Source organism: Myotis daubentonii, chromosome 2, assembly GCF_963259705.1.
Source record: "Myotis daubentonii chromosome 2, mMyoDau2.1, whole genome shotgun sequence".
In the NCBI taxonomy this organism is placed as follows: domain Eukaryota; kingdom Metazoa; phylum Chordata; class Mammalia; order Chiroptera; family Vespertilionidae; genus Myotis; species Myotis daubentonii.
Window position 1 is genome coordinate 122,717,106 of NC_081841.1, and position 16,684 is coordinate 122,733,789.

At 43.8% G+C, this 16,684-nt stretch overlaps 1 protein-coding gene and 1 pseudogene across 2 annotated transcripts in view; both read left to right on the forward strand.

Moving 5' to 3' along the window:
- The window catches only part of LOC132225891 (UDP-N-acetylglucosamine--dolichyl-phosphate N-acetylglucosaminephosphotransferase-like), a 29,525-nt pseudogene extending 16,133 nt beyond the window's left edge, over window positions 1–13,392 (forward strand).
- The window catches only part of STARD13 (StAR related lipid transfer domain containing 13), a 312,838-nt gene that overhangs the window by 65,289 nt on the left and 230,865 nt on the right, over window positions 1–16,684 (forward strand). The window lies entirely within an intron of this gene.

Below are 16,684 nucleotides of genomic sequence, written 5' to 3' on the forward strand. Positions count from 1 at the left end.
ACTGGGGGTGGCATCACAACCTCCCGATCCACCCTGCTCTGTGCATGACAGGGGGAGGAGCCCCAACTCCCCAATTGGCCCTGCTCTGAGCCTGACCAGGGGCTGTGGGGCAGGCACTTAGGGATTGGGCCTGCCCTCTGCCACCCTGGAGCAAGCCTAAGCCAGCAGGTCGTTATCTCCTGAGTCCCAGACTGTGAGAGGGCACAAGTGGGGCTGAGGGACACCGCCCCCCCCCCACCAGTGCACAAATTTTTGTGCACCGGGCTTCTAGTATATATATAAAGAGCCAAGGTCCCTAACAACCAAAGGCTCAACCTAACACCGGAAGTCAGTGCTAGGTTGCCAAGGCGACCCAGCACTGACTGCAGAGGGTGCTGTGAATTAGGTCCAGGGAGAGGCCTGCAGAGAGAGAGGCAGTGTCTGATCTGCAGCCTCAGTGGCAGCTGTTGATCAGCCATTGCATCTCTCTTTCTCTCCCTGCTTCACCAGCAGCCACCAGTCTGTTTCTCTCTCCCCTTAGGCAGGGCTGCTGATCAGCCCTGCCTCTTTGATCAGGCCCAGAGATAGGCCCAGAGATGCTGATTGGCATAGACTCTGACCAATCAGAACCAAATCTGGGTCAACTGTGAGGAGCCAATGGCTGCCTAGGAGGCAGAGCTTTTGATGCTGACTGGCATAGAAACCGGCCAATCAGAATCAAATCTGGGTGAAGTGCCAGGAGCCAATGGCTGCCTAGGAGGTGGAGCTTTTGATGCTGACTGGCATAGAAACTGACCAATCAGAACCTAATCTGGGTGAAGTGTGAGGAGCCAATGGCTGCCTAGGAGGCGGGGCTTTGACATTGACTGGCATAGAAACTGACCAGTCACAACCTAATCTGGGTGAACTACGAAGGGAGAAGCTAAGGTGGGGGCTGAGGAGGGGTTTTAAGGGCAACAGCTGTTTGGTGTAAGGTGTAAGAAAGCGGTTCAATTTTTAATGACCAGTTTGGCAGTATAGTGCATATGGCTGGCTATCAGTCCAGATATAGGGATTATGTGGTTTTGTCTGCCAAGAGCATCTCCTCTTGCTGAAAAAGGCTCCCCCCCATTTAAGCAATCCTAGCCTATATAATCTATCTATACTAATAAAAGGGTAATATGCTAATTAGACTGGGCCGACCACCCATCTTCCGGACATCGGACTTCCTTCCAGACAAAGCCATGGTGGTGGGAGCCAAGGCAGAGGCAGGTAGGGGTGATCAGGCGGCAAGGGAGGGCAGTTAGGGGCAATGAGGCAGGCAGAGGCAGTTAGGGGATATCAGGCCAGCAGGGAAGGGCAGTTAGGGGTGAGATCAGGCCAGCAGGGGAGGGAATTTAGGGGTGATCAGGCAGGCAGAGTCAGTTGGGGGTAAAATAAGGCTGGCCGGGGAGGGCAGTAAGGGGCGATAAGGCAGGTTGGCAGGTGAGTGGTTAGGAGCCAGCAGTCCCAGATTGCGAGAGGGATGTCCGGCCGCTGGTTTAGGCCCAATCCCACAGTGGTTGGACATCCTCCAAGGGGTCCCCGATTGGAGAGGGTGCAGGCTGGGCTGAGGGAACCCCCCCCCCCCGTGCACAAATTTCGTGCACTGGGCCACTAGTATGTGTGTATGTGATGTGTGTGTGTGTATGTGTGTATATATATATATATATATATATATATATATATATATATATATATATAAACAATTTGTATATTTATATATAAATATGTATATATTTATATATATATAAATTGTTTATGTATATATAAACAAAGGGAGGCTTTAAGAGGCTAAATAATTTAAACAGTAAGTGGTAGAGTTGGGGTGTTATTTGATGTTTTACAGCATGAGAATAATATGATGGAAGTGGTATCCTGAGAAGATCAATGTTCTGTGATGTTTGGAATAGATGTGAGAGATAAGAGTGGACACAGAGACACAAGTTGGACTGTCAAAATTGTCTAGCTTGCACAGCAAAAGAAACCATCAACAAAACAACGAGAAAACCCACTGTGTGGGAAAACATATTTGCCAATGACATATCTGATAAGGGCCTAATCTCCAAAATTTATAGGGAACTCATACAACTTAACAAAAGGAAGATAAACAATCCAATCAAAAAATGGGCAAAGGACCTAAATAGACACCTTTCAAAAGAGGACATTCAGAAAGCCAAGAGACATATGAAAACATGCTCAAAGTCACTAATCATCCGAGAGATGCAAATCAAAACAGCAATGAGGTACCATCTCACACCTGTCAGACTGGCTATCATCAACAAATCAACAAACGACAAGTGCTGGAGAGGTTGTGGAGAAAAAGGAACACTTGTGCACTGCTGGTGGGAATGCAGACTGGTGCAGCCACTATGGAAGACAGTATGGAATTTCCTTAAAAAACTGAAAATGGAACTCCCATTTGACCCTGTGATCCCACTTCTAGGAATATATCCCAAGAAACCAGAAACACCAATCAGAAAGGATATATGCACCCCTATGTTCATAGCAGCACAATTCACCATAGCTAAGATCTGGAAACAGCCCAAGTGCCCATCAGTAGATGAATGGATTAGAAAACTGTGGTACATCTACACGATGGATTACTATGCTGCTCTAAGAAGGAAGGAACTCTTACCATTTGCAACGTCATGGATGGAACTGGAGAGCATTATGCTAAGTGAAATAAGCCAGTCAATAAAGGAAAAATACCACATGATCTCACTCATTCGTGGACAATAGAGACCATTATAAACTTTTGAACAATAATAGATACAGAGGCAGAGCTGCCTCAAACAGATTGTCAAACTGTAGCGGGAAGGCCGGGTGGGTTGGGGGGCAGGAGGTAGGGGGGTAAGAGATCAACTAAACGACTTGTATGCATGCATATAAGCATAACCAATGGACATAAGACACTGGGGGATAGGGGAGGCTAGGGGACTGTCTAGGGCGGGGGGATAAAATGGATACATATGTAATACCCTTTGTAATACTTTAAGCAATAAAAAAAAAAAATGAAAAAAAAAATTGTCTAGCAGAGGGCTGGTCCCTAGGTAGTGGAGGCAGTAACACAAGAAGGAATGGATGTGAAAGGAAGAAAGGAATCAATAGTCTTTTTTTCCCCTCTTTCTCTCTCTCTCTTATTAAGAACACTTGGGTTTTGCCTATTTCTGTGTTAGGCACTAAGGAAGTTGAAGCCATATTGAACAGTCTCTATTGTTTTTGTGCAGATCTTCAGCTCTCTGTCTAAGACACAAAGGCAGTTAGAAATAAGCTGAGGCTGAGGTTCCTTTACACCTTCTGACATGAACCATTGGCTAGGCTTGATTTTCTCATTATTGAAGCAATAATTAGTCATATTACAGAATATTTGCAAAATGGAAATTTAAAAGACATCACTTATAAACCTACCATACTAAAATGGTTATAATTATCTTTTGGATATGTCTTCTTCTAATCTTTTTTTTTACTATGTTTTCTTTTAATTTTTACAGCATCATAATTATAGTCATACTAGAGGTCCAGTGCACTAAATTCATCCACTGAGGGGGTTGACCCTCAGCCCAGCCTGCACCCACTCCAATCTGGGACCCCTTGGGGGATGTCCGACTGCTGGTTTAGGCCTGATCCTGTGGAATCGGGCCTAAACCAGCAGTCAGACATCCCTCTCACAATCCGGAACTGCTGGCTCACAACTCCTCGCCTGCCTGCCAGCCTGATCACCCTGTAACCACTCCCCTGCCAGCCTGATAGGCGCCTAACTGCTCCCTGGCTAGCCCAATCGCCTCCAACTGCCCTCCCCTGCTGGCCTGATCACCCCCAACTGTCCTCTCTTGCAGTTCGGTCTCCCCCAACTGTCCTCCCCTGATGGCCATCTTGTGGAGGCCATCTTTGACCACATGGGGTGGCCATCTTGTGTGAGGGTGTGATGGTCAATTTGCATATTACCTCTTTATTATATAGGATAGCACACAGTATTTTGTGCCCTACATTTTTATTTGCAATAATACATTGATTAATAGAATGCCATGTGACTGGATTTTCTAAAGTAATCTATATTGAGAAACAAACCAACGCCAAGAACAGCACTTGAGGGACCCCAGAGTCAGGGAATGAAAGAGTACTTTAAGTTTAGGAAAGAATGAGAGTAGTTTTGGGGATGTTCTATTTCTCTATGCAGCAAACACATTTTTGATGCTTGTAAGTATTTTCTTGTGATTGATTAGTATTGAGTCATCTTGGTGGGGCAGCAGAAGGAGAAGGTAACCACGCCCAGCTATCTATGTTGTACTTGGTCTGTTGAAACAGGTCTGTGTCATAAGACACAGTGTGATTATGATGGTGTTCTTGGAGGTTGGCCAGAGGCCACTCCATACTTTGATAAAAATCAAGCTCTGAAGAAATAGTAACATGAGAAATCTCAGAACAGTCTCTTTATATTTATATGCACACATATAGTCTCTAACAGAAAAGAATATACCAGAAAGGCTGTACAAAATAGGTCTAACAGCTTAATAATACCATTTCTTTCCCTTAATTCAAAGGAGTACCAGAATAAGACACCTTTAAGGAAAGCTACTATGGGTATAGATTTGGAAACCTGCTTTGTATTTAAAAGCAGAATTGTACCAATTTTGAAATGGTGATTGGACAGAGGATGGTTTGGTTTACAAAGCCAGAGCATTTAATGAGTGGAATGAGAACTTCACACATACACTGTTGCTGTGATTCCTGCCCCTCAGACTCTCCTTCCTTCCTATAATTCTTGAATTCAGTTTGCCCTCTTAGTTCTTCACCATTATGCATCGTAGCCCTTATTCTAAAGGAATACCTACAGGAAATAGCAGTAACTGAGAGGTATCACCCCAATTAGAGCTTTGGTGCAGAAAAGAATGACTCAAAAGGAACACTGGGGAAAAGTTGTCCTTGAAAGTGGAGTCTTGAAATCCTAGAGGTCTCTAAAATGTTGTGATTTGAAATACTAAGCTCTTGTATTAGTTACAGAAGGGAGTATAGAATAGGAAAATATTTATGTACTTTTTTTCTTCATGGACATATTGTCTTCCCTCCTTCTCACCTGGTATGCATCCCTCCAGGCTCAGCATTAGTTTTCTGCTATGCAGAATAAGTCTACTCTTGTCCTGCTATCTTACAGGCACCCTGTACACACCTCTGTTGTAGTATCTGTAATGCAGTTCTTTGATTATAACTGTCTTCAACTTTTCCCATTATAAATCATACTTTTAAGAAGAGGAACATCTTTGTACCATGCCTGTGCCTGACATGTGCCTGGCATGAAGTATATGCTAGAAATATTTCATTATGAAAGGGTGAAATAAAGAAACTGTAACATGAGTTAATTATTGGCTTTGTCTCAAACAAGATGACCAACGAGATGCCAGCAAAAATCATATTTTCATCACACCAGAATCCTTTGGTTAAATAATTGCTCCTAGCCCAAAAGAGGAACCTCCCCTTGATGCCCTGAAATTTGTCTACCCAATGAACTCAAAGTTCCACTGATACTAATATCTAAGGACTAGAGAGCTATTTTGCTACTTTTTCAAATTCTTTTCAAGTTCTTCTCTCTTTATGGGATGTGTTCTAATGCCATTGCTCCTTCTTGCATCACTTCACATTAGAATATAGATTGATGGTTTTACATTAGGAATTAGAACAGAAAACATTCCATTACATTCTTAGTGCACTGAGCTGAATTTATCTAAGAAGGTGTACATAGTTTTAATATATAAGAAATGCAATTGCATTATTAACTCCCCACCCTTATTCCTCCAGACTTTGAGGGCCATGGTTATTTCCAAAATTTACTCAATGCCCAACTGCTGCATCTTACCAGATGGGAAGCAATCCTATCTAATAAGAGAGTGATATGCAAATTAATAGTCACTCCCTCACTCTGTCACTCCCTCACTCTGTCACTCCCTCACTCTGTCAGTCCCTCACTCTGTCACTCCCTCACTCTGTCACAAAGATGGTGGCAGCCATGGAGCTGGAGTGAGAAGGAATCTTGAGTTGCCCTGGCAATGGAGGAAGTCAAGCTTCCCGCCTTCCCTGGCTGGGCCTGAGCTCCACTCAAGGCTACAAAGTTTCAATTATAGAAGTTAAATAAATCCCAGATACCTGCTTCTAGCACACAGCCATGGCCAGCCAAAACGGCCCTCAGCCCCTCATCCAGGCTAGTCAGGCACCCCAGTAGGGCCCCCACCCCGAAGAGGTGGTGGCCAGCCTGAAACCAGCCCTCAGCCCCTCACCCAGGCTGGCCACACTCCCATGGGGTGAGGGTCTCCACTGGGGGGCTTGACCAGCCTGAAAACAGCCATCAGTCCCTCACCCAGGCTGGCCAGGATCCCCAGTAGGGACCCCCACCCTGAAGGGGGTGTGGCTAGCCTGAAAACAGCCTTCAGCCCCTCTCCCAGGCTGGCCAGGAACCCCAGTGGGACCCCCACCCTGATCCGGGACACCCTTCAGGGCAAACCAGCCAGTCCCTACCCATGCACCAGGCCTCTATCCTATATAGTAAAAGGTAATATGCAAATTGACCCTAACAGCAGAACAACTGGGAAGGACTGGTCACTATGACACAAACTGACCACCAGGGGGCAGACGCTCAATGCAGGAGATGCCCCCTGGTGTTCAGTGTGCTCCCACAAGGGGATCTCTGCTCAGCCACAAACCAGGCTGAGGGCTGCCAGCACAGCGGTGGTGGCAAGAACCTCTCCCGCCTCCTCAGCAGTGCTAAGGATGTCTGACTGCAGCTTAGGTCTTCTCCCCGCTGGCAAGTGGACATCCCCTGAGGGCTCCTGGGCTGCTAGAGGGATGTCTTATTGCCAGCTTAGGCCCAATCCCCCTGGGGAGCGAGCCTAAGCCACCAGGTGGACATCCCCCGAGGGGTCCCAGACTGAGAGAGGGCACAGACCAGGCTGAGGGATCTCCCCAAGTGCACAAATTTTTGTGCACTGGGCCTCTAGTTGTATATAAAAATGGAAACTGGAACCAGAGTTTACAATCTTAATAATGGTGTGCCTTTCATTGGGCAATCTCAAACATTTACACAACAGATAATGTGGGGAATCAATAAAGGACTTTCCAAAGGATTCATCATAGGATTTATTTAATTAACAAGCTTTCTTTTATATATTCACATTATAATTTGATTTAACATTAAGAAAATGTATTCACTGTTGTTCAATCTGGGGAAGGAGGTTATAATTCTAACCTGATATGAGGATATGTTTCTAAGTGCAGACAAATTACACTTGAGACTGAAAGATCCATTTTAATACTAGTAATCTAAGCATCCTTTAAGAAAAGAAACACTCAAAATAAGCAATTACCTTTATTTTCAGTTAAGGCAAAAATATATAGATTATAGACAATACCAGACAGTAAATTAATTAAAATCACCAATACAAATTATTAAAATAATTATTAAAAATATATATGATTTTGTCAAATGTTTTTTCTGCATCTATTGATCTGTTCATGCGGTTTTTGTCTTTCAATTTGTTTATGTGATCACGTTTATTGATTTGTAAATATTGTACCAGCCTTGAACCCTGAAATAAATCCCACTTGGTCATGGTGCATGATCTTTCATGCTAGATCAAATCTGCTAATATTTTGTTGAGAATTTTAGCATCTATGTTCATCAGGGATATTGGCCTGTAATTCTCTTTCTTTGTAGTGTCTTTATTTGGATTTTGAATTAGAGCAATGCTGGACTCAAAAAAAGAGGTTGGAAGTCTTCCTTCCTTTTGGATTTTTTGGAATAGTTTGAGGAGGGTAGGTGTTAGTTCTTCTTTGAGTGTTTGGTGAAACTCCCCTGTGAAGCCATCTGGACGAGGGCTTTTGTTTGCGGGGAGTTGTTTTATTACTGCTTTAATTTCATCAGTTGTTATTGGCCTATTCAGGTTTTCTGATTCTTCCTGATTCAGTTTTGGAAGATTGTAGTTTTCTAGGAATTTGTCCATTTTATCTACATTGTCCAGCTTGTTGGCATATAGTTGTTTATATTATTTTCTTACAATCCTTTGTATGAGACATATGAAAAGGTGCTCCAAGTCACTGATTATCAAAGATGTGAATTAAAATGACAATGCAGTATCACCTCATACCTGATGGAGTGGCTATTATCAACAAATTAACAAATGACAAGTGTTGGTGAGGATATGGAGAAAAGGGAACCCTAGTATACTACTGATGCGAATGCAGACTGGTGCAGTCATTATGGAAAGCAGTATGGAGTTTCCTCAAAAAATTAAATATGGAACTGCCATTTGACCCAGTAATCTCACTTCCAGGACTATTTCCAAGAATCCTGAAATACCAAACAGAAAGAATGTGTGCACCCCTATGTCCATAGCAGAGCAATTTACAATAGCTAAGATCTGGAAACAGCCCAAGTGCCCATCAGTAGATGGGTGGATAAAAAAGCTGTGGTACATTTACACCATGGAATACTATGCAACTGTATAAAAGAATAATTCTTACCCTTTGAGACAGCATGGAGGGACCCGGAAAGTATTATGCTAAGTGAAACAAGCCAGTCAGAGAAAGACAAGTATCACATGATCCCACTTATATGTGGAATCTAATGAACAAAATTAACTGATGAACAAAATATATCCAGAGACACAGAAGCATGGAACAGACTCTGGAATCTCAGAGTTAAGGTGGAGGTAGATGGGAATAGATTAACCAAAGAACTTGTATGCATATATGCATAACCCATGGACACAGATAATAGGGTGATGAAGTCTGGGGAGAGGGGCAGGGGCGGGCTAGAAGAGGTCAATGGCAGAAAAAAGGAGACATATGTAATACTTTCAACAATAAAGATTTAAAAATATATATTATGACCCCTGGCCAGTGTGGCTCAGTTAACTGGGTGTTATTCCATGCACCAAATGGTTGCTGGTTCAATTCTTGGTCAGGGCACATGCCCAGGTTGCCGGCTTGATGCCTGATAGGGGGTGTGCAGAAAGCAGCTGATCTATGTTTCACTCTCACATCGATGTTTCTATCTCTCTTTCCCTCTCCCTTCCTCTCTCTCTTTAAAAGACACACACACACACACACACACACACACACACACACACACACACACACACGAAGAACAACTTTTTAATTGAAGGCACAGCAGATGTGCTTATAAAATTTATGGCTGATTCATAGCCAGAGAATATAACTAACCTTCTCCTTCTCCTTCTCCTTCTTCTCCTTCTCCTTCTCCTTCTCCTTCTCCTTCTCCTTCTCCTTCTCCTTCTCCTTCTCCTTCTCCTTCTCCTTCTCCTTCTCCTTCTCCTTCTCCTTCTCCTTCTCCTTCTCCTCCTTCTCCTCCTCCTCCTCCTCCTCCTCCTCCTCCTCCTCCTCCTCCTCCTCCTCCTCCTCCTCTTTCTTCTTCTTCTTCTTCTTCTTCTTCTTCTTCTTCTTCTTCTTCTTCTTCTTCTTCTTCTTCTTCTTCATTTCAGACTCTCTCTGTGGAGCAGGTATTATTTATCCCTTCAGGCTCTTTAATTTTTCAAGGGATCTTAAACTGACTCTGTTTAATAGTCAAAGTATATATTGTTGCTACTAACCAATAGAGTGAAATATATGCATTTAAGGCTCTTTCTGGAGAAAAAAAACCTTGACTTATCTGTTGTTCAATCCTTATCCAATCCAAGTTGTTATATTAGCAACAATAATATTTATGATGATTGCCTAAAAAATGTGCATCTATTCCACTAGACATTCTCAATTTTATCCTTGGCAAAAAGTTAAATAATCATTTATTCAATTATTTTCTCAATCATTTATTCAGCCAATCACTATTGACTTTGTACTATGTGCTAGGTTTGGTGTAGGCATTGATTATAGAATGTGGATGAAATAGATATGGTCTAGACATGACAGTCGACTGGGGGAAAAAAAGCAACACATAGATCAATGAGAAAATAACTGTGTAATTACACATTTAGAAAGGTGCTATAGAGACAACAGATGCATTGCTGCTTCACTTAAGTAAAGTGAACAGGGATGGCCTGCCTGAGGACATATTAGTCTAGCACAGTGGTCGGCAAACTGTGGCTTGGCAAACTGCGGCTCACGAGGCACATGCGGCTCTTTGGCCCCTTGAGTGTGGCTCTTCCACAAAATACCAGCTCTTCCACAAAATACCGACTTCTGTGCATGGGCTACAAAGTTTCAATCGCACTGTATGTGCGCGCCTGCATGTGGTATTTTGTGGAAGAGCCACACTCAAGGGGCCAAAGAGCCGCATGTGGCTCACAAGCCGCGGTTTGCCGACCACAGGTCAAGCATATAGTAGAAAGCCGAGAAGGAGCCTGTGATGGGAAGAGCCCCATGCAGAGCATCCTGGCTAAGGAGTAGCACATCCTATATAATAAAGAGGTAATATGCAAATTAACCCTCACACCCTCACAAGATGGCTGCCTACGACCAGGCCGGCAGTGAGGTTAGTGAGGGACAACCAAACGACTGAACAAGCAGGCTGCGTGGGGTGACCAGGCCCGCAGGGGGGCTGTGAGGGGCAACCAGGCTGGCAGGGGGAGCAGTTAGGGACAACCAGGTCAGCAAGGAAGTGCAGTCTGGGGCAACCAGGCCAGCGGGGGTTGCTGTTGGGGGTGACCAGGCCCACGGGGTGTGCATTTGGGGTGACCAGGCTGGCAGGGGGGCAGTTGGGGGCGACCTGGCCATCAGCGGGGGGCAATTAGGGGCAATCATGCAGGCATGCCGAGGCAGTGAGGGGCAATCAGGCTGGCACGGGGGGGGGGGCAGTTAGGGGCGATGAGACAGGCAGGCAGGTGAGCAATTAGGAACCAGCAGTCCAGGATTGTGAGAGGGATGTCCGACTGGCAGTGTAGGCCCGACCCCTGGGATTGGGTCTAAACCGGCAGTCAGACATCACCAAGGGGTCCCGGATTGGAGAGGGTGCAGGCTGGGCTGAGGGGACCCCCCTCCCCATGCACAAATTTCGTGCACCAGGCCTCTAGTGTATAAAGAAGATCTGAGGTAGCCAAGTGGAGGAAGCTGATGACATGGGAGTAATAAGCAGGAATAGATCATGCAGGGCCTCGTGCACCAAATAAGGAGTTTGGATTTTGTTCTAGGTACAATAGAAAACTTTTGAAATATCTTAACTGGAGAAGTGATATGGTTCAATATATAGTTTAAATAGCATATTCACCATCTGTTTTGGAGGGCCCTCATAGAAATTACTTTTCCCAAACAGTGCTTTTTAATCATACTATTGTCAGTGAAGGGTACAGTTAAAAAACTGAGGTTTGTTACCATATCCAATATCATTTAGGATGCTGATTCTTTGTAAGAACTCAGGAAATTTTTCCCCTGGGCATCTCAATACTGGGTGCTCTGTGTTTATCTTGAATTACCATTTTGTTTTTATCTTATGGAGATGTTGAATTGTGTCACCAATTTTATTTCCTTTTGCTTTGTCACAAAGGAATCCAAAGCCATATTTTCAGCCACCTCCCACAGATGTACATTATTGTTTGTGTGGCTTGTCTTTGTATTTATGTGAACTAATTTCAGCTGAGGGTTTATTATTTTATTACCTTACTTTAACTTTTTCCAAACTCACTTAACTATTTATTTTATATTCTTACTAGAGGCCTGGCACACAAAATTTGTGCACAGGTAGGATCCCTAGGCCTGTCCTGTTATCAGGGCTGATTTTCCCTAGCTGCTGACAGCTGGCCCCACCCCCCCGCTACCAAGGGTGGTCACCCTTTGTGTGGGGGGCAACCAGCAGGGTGTTTGGGGCCCAACTCGCTCACACCCGCCTTGGCCTGGCACCACCTGCATCCACTGCCACCCACCCCCAGTTCTCCATTCCCTATCGGTGATTGGAGCCTGCTGGCTGGGGGAGGGACTGAGAGATTGGACAGCAGGCTCAGTTGATCAGGGCCTGTGGGCTTGGATCAGCTCCTGCGTTGGACGTCTGCCCCTCGATGGTCAGTGTGTGTCATAGTGACCAGTCATTCCGCCATCCAGTCAATTTGCATATTATGCTTTTATATATATAGATAATATATTTATTTTTTAGCTACATCATAGATCAAGGCAGAATTAAATAGTTGGAGGAGAAAACCAGGAATTTAAAGTATCTCAATAATTCCAATAAGTTGAAAGACCTGTTTTTAAGTTTGCAAAGTCATTTGTTAAGTACATGATAGAGGGCACTCATTTAACAGTAGACTATATGAAGATACATAAACATACTTAGAGCTGGCGCCATAAGCTGCTGCTGCCCACCGCTGTCTCGCTCCCTCTCCTCATGGTCTATTTCACCAACTTTGGCAACACGACCATTGTGGTACCCAAGCCCTTTCGTCCGATTCTGGGCCTGCATTTGGACTTGGGGATCCTGTACTATGTCTACATGGGGCTGCTGGCAGTGTTCTGCACCAACGCCATCAAAATCCTCGCAGGGATCAATGGCCTAGAGGCTGGCCAGTCACTAGCCATTTCTGCTTCCATTATCGTCTTCAACCTGGTGGAGCTGGAAGGTGATTGTTGAGATGACCATGTCTTCTCCCTCTACTTTATGATGCCCTTTTTCCCCACCACCTTGGGATTGCTCTATCACAACTGGTACCCATCACAGGTGTTTGTGGGAGATACCTTCTGATACTTCGCTGGCATGACCTTCGCCGTGGTGGGCATCTTGGGACTCTTCAGCAAGACCATACTACTCTTCTTCATGCCCGAGGTGTTCAACTTTCTCTACTCCCTGCCTCAGCTCCTGAATATCATCCCCTGCCCTCGCCACAGTGTGCCCAGACTTAATACCAACACAGGCAAACTGGAGATGAGCTATTCCAAGTTCAAGACCAAGAGCCTGTCTTTCTTGGGCACCTTTATTCTAAAGGTAGCAGAGAGTCTGCAGCTGCTGACAGTGCACCAGATTGAGGATGAGGATGAGGATGCTGCTTTCACTGAGTATCACAACATGACCCTCATCAACCTGCTTCTTAAAGTCTTTGGGCCCATGCATGAGAGGAACCTCACCCTGCTGCTGCTGCTGCTGCTACAGGTCCTGGGCAGTGCTGTCACCTTCTCCATTCGGTACCAGCTTGTCCGGCTCTTCTATGATGTCTGAGCTCCCTGATCATTGCCTTCACTTCACAGTCTCCAGGCCAAGGACTCAGGCCAACCTCGTTCTGGCTAGACCAAGACTGCCTCTCAGCCCAGGTCCCTCCCACCCCTCCTCCCCCCAGCCTTTCCTTTCCCCTGTGATAACTGACATGCTGGGCCGTGACTATTGATTGGACTTTGCCTGTAGTTTCTTCCACTTGCCACAGCCCCTGAGGGGGGACATGTGGCTGTTCGGTTTCCACAGCTCCGACCTTCGAGGAATAGGCTGGGCCTGGGGCAGAGCCCTGGCTCCTGAGAGGGACATGGGCTCGGAGAAGACTTCACATTAGGCTATGAATTAAGGGTTCTAATTAGTAAAAGAAGATGGGGGTGCAGGTGCTCCCAGTGGTAACAATAAAGCGATGTGTTTTTTAAAAAAACAAACACAAAAAAACAAAACAAAAACCACATGGATTAAGCTCTGCAATTGACTGTAAAACAGTGTGAGGCAATAGAGATAGCCTCCCTCACAACACTTAATATTGGTGCAATGGTGAGTTCCTTGGCTCTTTTCCCTACCCTTGAGGGTAGGCACATCAATTCCTTTGTATATTTCATACTTATTGCAATGATGCGTAGGCATTCAGTCAATATTGAATTAATGATTGAGTAAGTATAGATTTTAAAACTAAACATCCCTTAATCTCAGATTGGATCAGCAAAAGTGCAGTGCCCTGGATGCCGGTGGTATGCACACATTGTACCATACCCTACTGTGCTTGCCATATCTACAGCTCTAAGATTAGAGTCGGAGTCATATTTAAAAGAGATAGTGACATATTGGAGGCTGACATATTAGAGCAGATCTAAGAAACAGCAGTTAGCTTGCTGAATAGTTAATTATGAAATTTGATGAAAAGGAATGTTTAGCCTGCAAAAGATTCTTATAAGGGCTTTCTATAGACATTTAAAGGAAAAGAATATGGAAGAAGAAATAGATTTGTCCTAACTCCAACTGGCAGAATTAGAGTCAGTGAGTGGAAATTATGAGGAAAATCTTTCTCAAACTATTTGTGGTCTTCAGTAAAATAATACACTTCATGTATGTGGGTAGCATATTAATTAATTGGCTTGACAGAAATTTGTATATCAGATGAATGTCTGGATTAGAAGATGTTCAATGTCTTTTCCAAATCCAAGATGTAAAAATGTTATTACCATTGTACTTGCAATAAATGGATTCCATATTAGCATGTAACAAACTAATCTGATTAATTTGCCATATAACGACTATTTATAGGTATTAATATGATTGTTAATTCTAATGGGTTTTGTATTAGTCATTAAAATATTTCTGAAGGCAATGTTTGACAGGGTGGAAGATTAGGAAATCACACAGTCACAGATCTTTGAGACAACTTAGAAAAGTGAACAAATTTTGGTTGGCTGGAATGGGTGAGTATAGGCAATGAGCCCAGGACAAGCCAGACCAGATCACTGGCCATGAGAACTGGAACTGATGGTTGGGTCCGTGGGGAATGGCATGAGGGCACAGCCACACTCTCGGCGTCCTATAAAAGTGAAATTAACCAAGGACAGTAGTGAAGACTGAGAAACAAAATAAAGAAAATCTATTACCACTCAGAAGTCTTTGCAGCCATGATAGGACTCCAAAAGGAAGACATGGTCTATGGCTATGGAAGCGGAATCAGTCAAGAATCCACTCTGAAACCTTTCGCAGAGGGTCCTGGTCATGGCTGCTAATGTTAGCATCACTAACTTGACTGTATTGGTCATTGGGCATATGGTGCATGCATATTGGAAAGGCTTATTGGCACAGAGTTGGGCACATACATCACAATCAATTGGTGGAAATCCTCAAAATGAGTTTAGAGCCCACAGGAAGGCTATGACATTAACCCACAACCTTTGCATTCAAGTGATTTCAAAAGCAGTCTTTCAAATCAGTCCTGCTTTTTTCCGCCTACCACTTGTATCTCAAACATTTTTCCTACTTGGAAGAACTATCTTGGCTTCCTTTGAACAGGCTGACGAGGCGGCTGGAATATATGTGAAGCAGTAGAAGGAGAAGCAGACAGATGAGAGCACAGTGAGCCACTCCTGGCTTCTGTAAAAGCACTTTTAGCACTCTGCCATATGTACACAAAATTCCATTGAGTGCTAATCTAGGATCATCTATCAAAAGATTTGAAATTTTTAAATACCAAATGTTTTTTTAGAGATCAAATTTCAGAGTTTTTACTGTATTTGGTGTGTTTGCATGGAGAAGAAATGCCATGGAAAAGGACAGACAATATGCAGAGTTAGCCTTGAGGATATGCAGAAAGCAGAAGACACAGCATATGCGGCAAAAGAGAACTCCTTAAACCAAGAAGCAGCCAAGCTGCTTCCTCACTGTAGGATTGGGAGTGGGGGTGGGTTCAGTTCTCAGCCATAGACTAGGGTCTCAGACTAGGGTCTAAGAAGGACCATAGTTCTCCTTGGTTAATTAAAGGCTTTTGGCTTTGTGTCTCTTTACGTCTAAACACCCAGATCTCAACCATCACAGAATTTTAACCATCTCATAACTATATTTCTATATAGACATTCCAGTATCACATATAATTAGATAAACTTAAAATGATTTTCAGTATATTCTTACAAAATATTCTCCCCTATCTAATTTCCCCAGCACCCTTTCTGTGCCATAGTTTCCTCTTTTCTGTCCATCATGTATGATAGTGGAAAGTTAACATATCATTGGCTTAGAGGTAAACAATGACTTCACCAGGGCTTTACCTCTGGGAGTCTTAATTTCCTTTTCCATAAAATAAGACACTACAGAGGATGGCTATGGACATTAATTAAAGACATGAAATGTAAATAGCATAAGGTCTGGTACACAGTAGCTATTTAACACTGTTAGCCTCTTCCCTCCTCCACCTTTTCTTTATTACTCTTTTTAGTTCCCAATACTCATCTGTTCATCCCATCCCTGAAATCGACTGAGTGAAGTTTGCTCTTGATGAACAAATTAGGAAAGAGGAAAAGTAGATAAAAATTAACCACCAGTGCCATCCATGTTCCTCTGTTTGAAGGAATTGGAAAGGAAGAAATCCGGCTTCAGTCTTGGAAGGCACACTTGGGACTTCAGCACTCCCTCCCTCTCTGATTTCTTTGGACCTCACTCCCTCACCAAGAGTTCTCTCAATGAGACGCGAGGAGGGCATTATCAGCCCAGGGTAGCTTATCAGCAGTTTGCTTACATTTAGAGCAAACATAACAAAACTGTCCACCCAGTGGTAATTCTATTACTGGGACCAAATGCTGAGAAAAAAAAAAAGTCATTAAGAGGATTCGGGTTCCATAAAAATGTATTGCTAATGAGAAAATAATGTTACTTCATCTGCTACTATGGTATTTTGGTCATGTAAAATAACAAAAACATGGTGAGCAGTTGCATGGACTTATAGATACTACTTGAACCATAAAATTAAAAACTTGTACATGCCCTGGGAAAGATAGAGATGTTGATACATAATCCTGCATGGATCCTCCTGTTTAAACT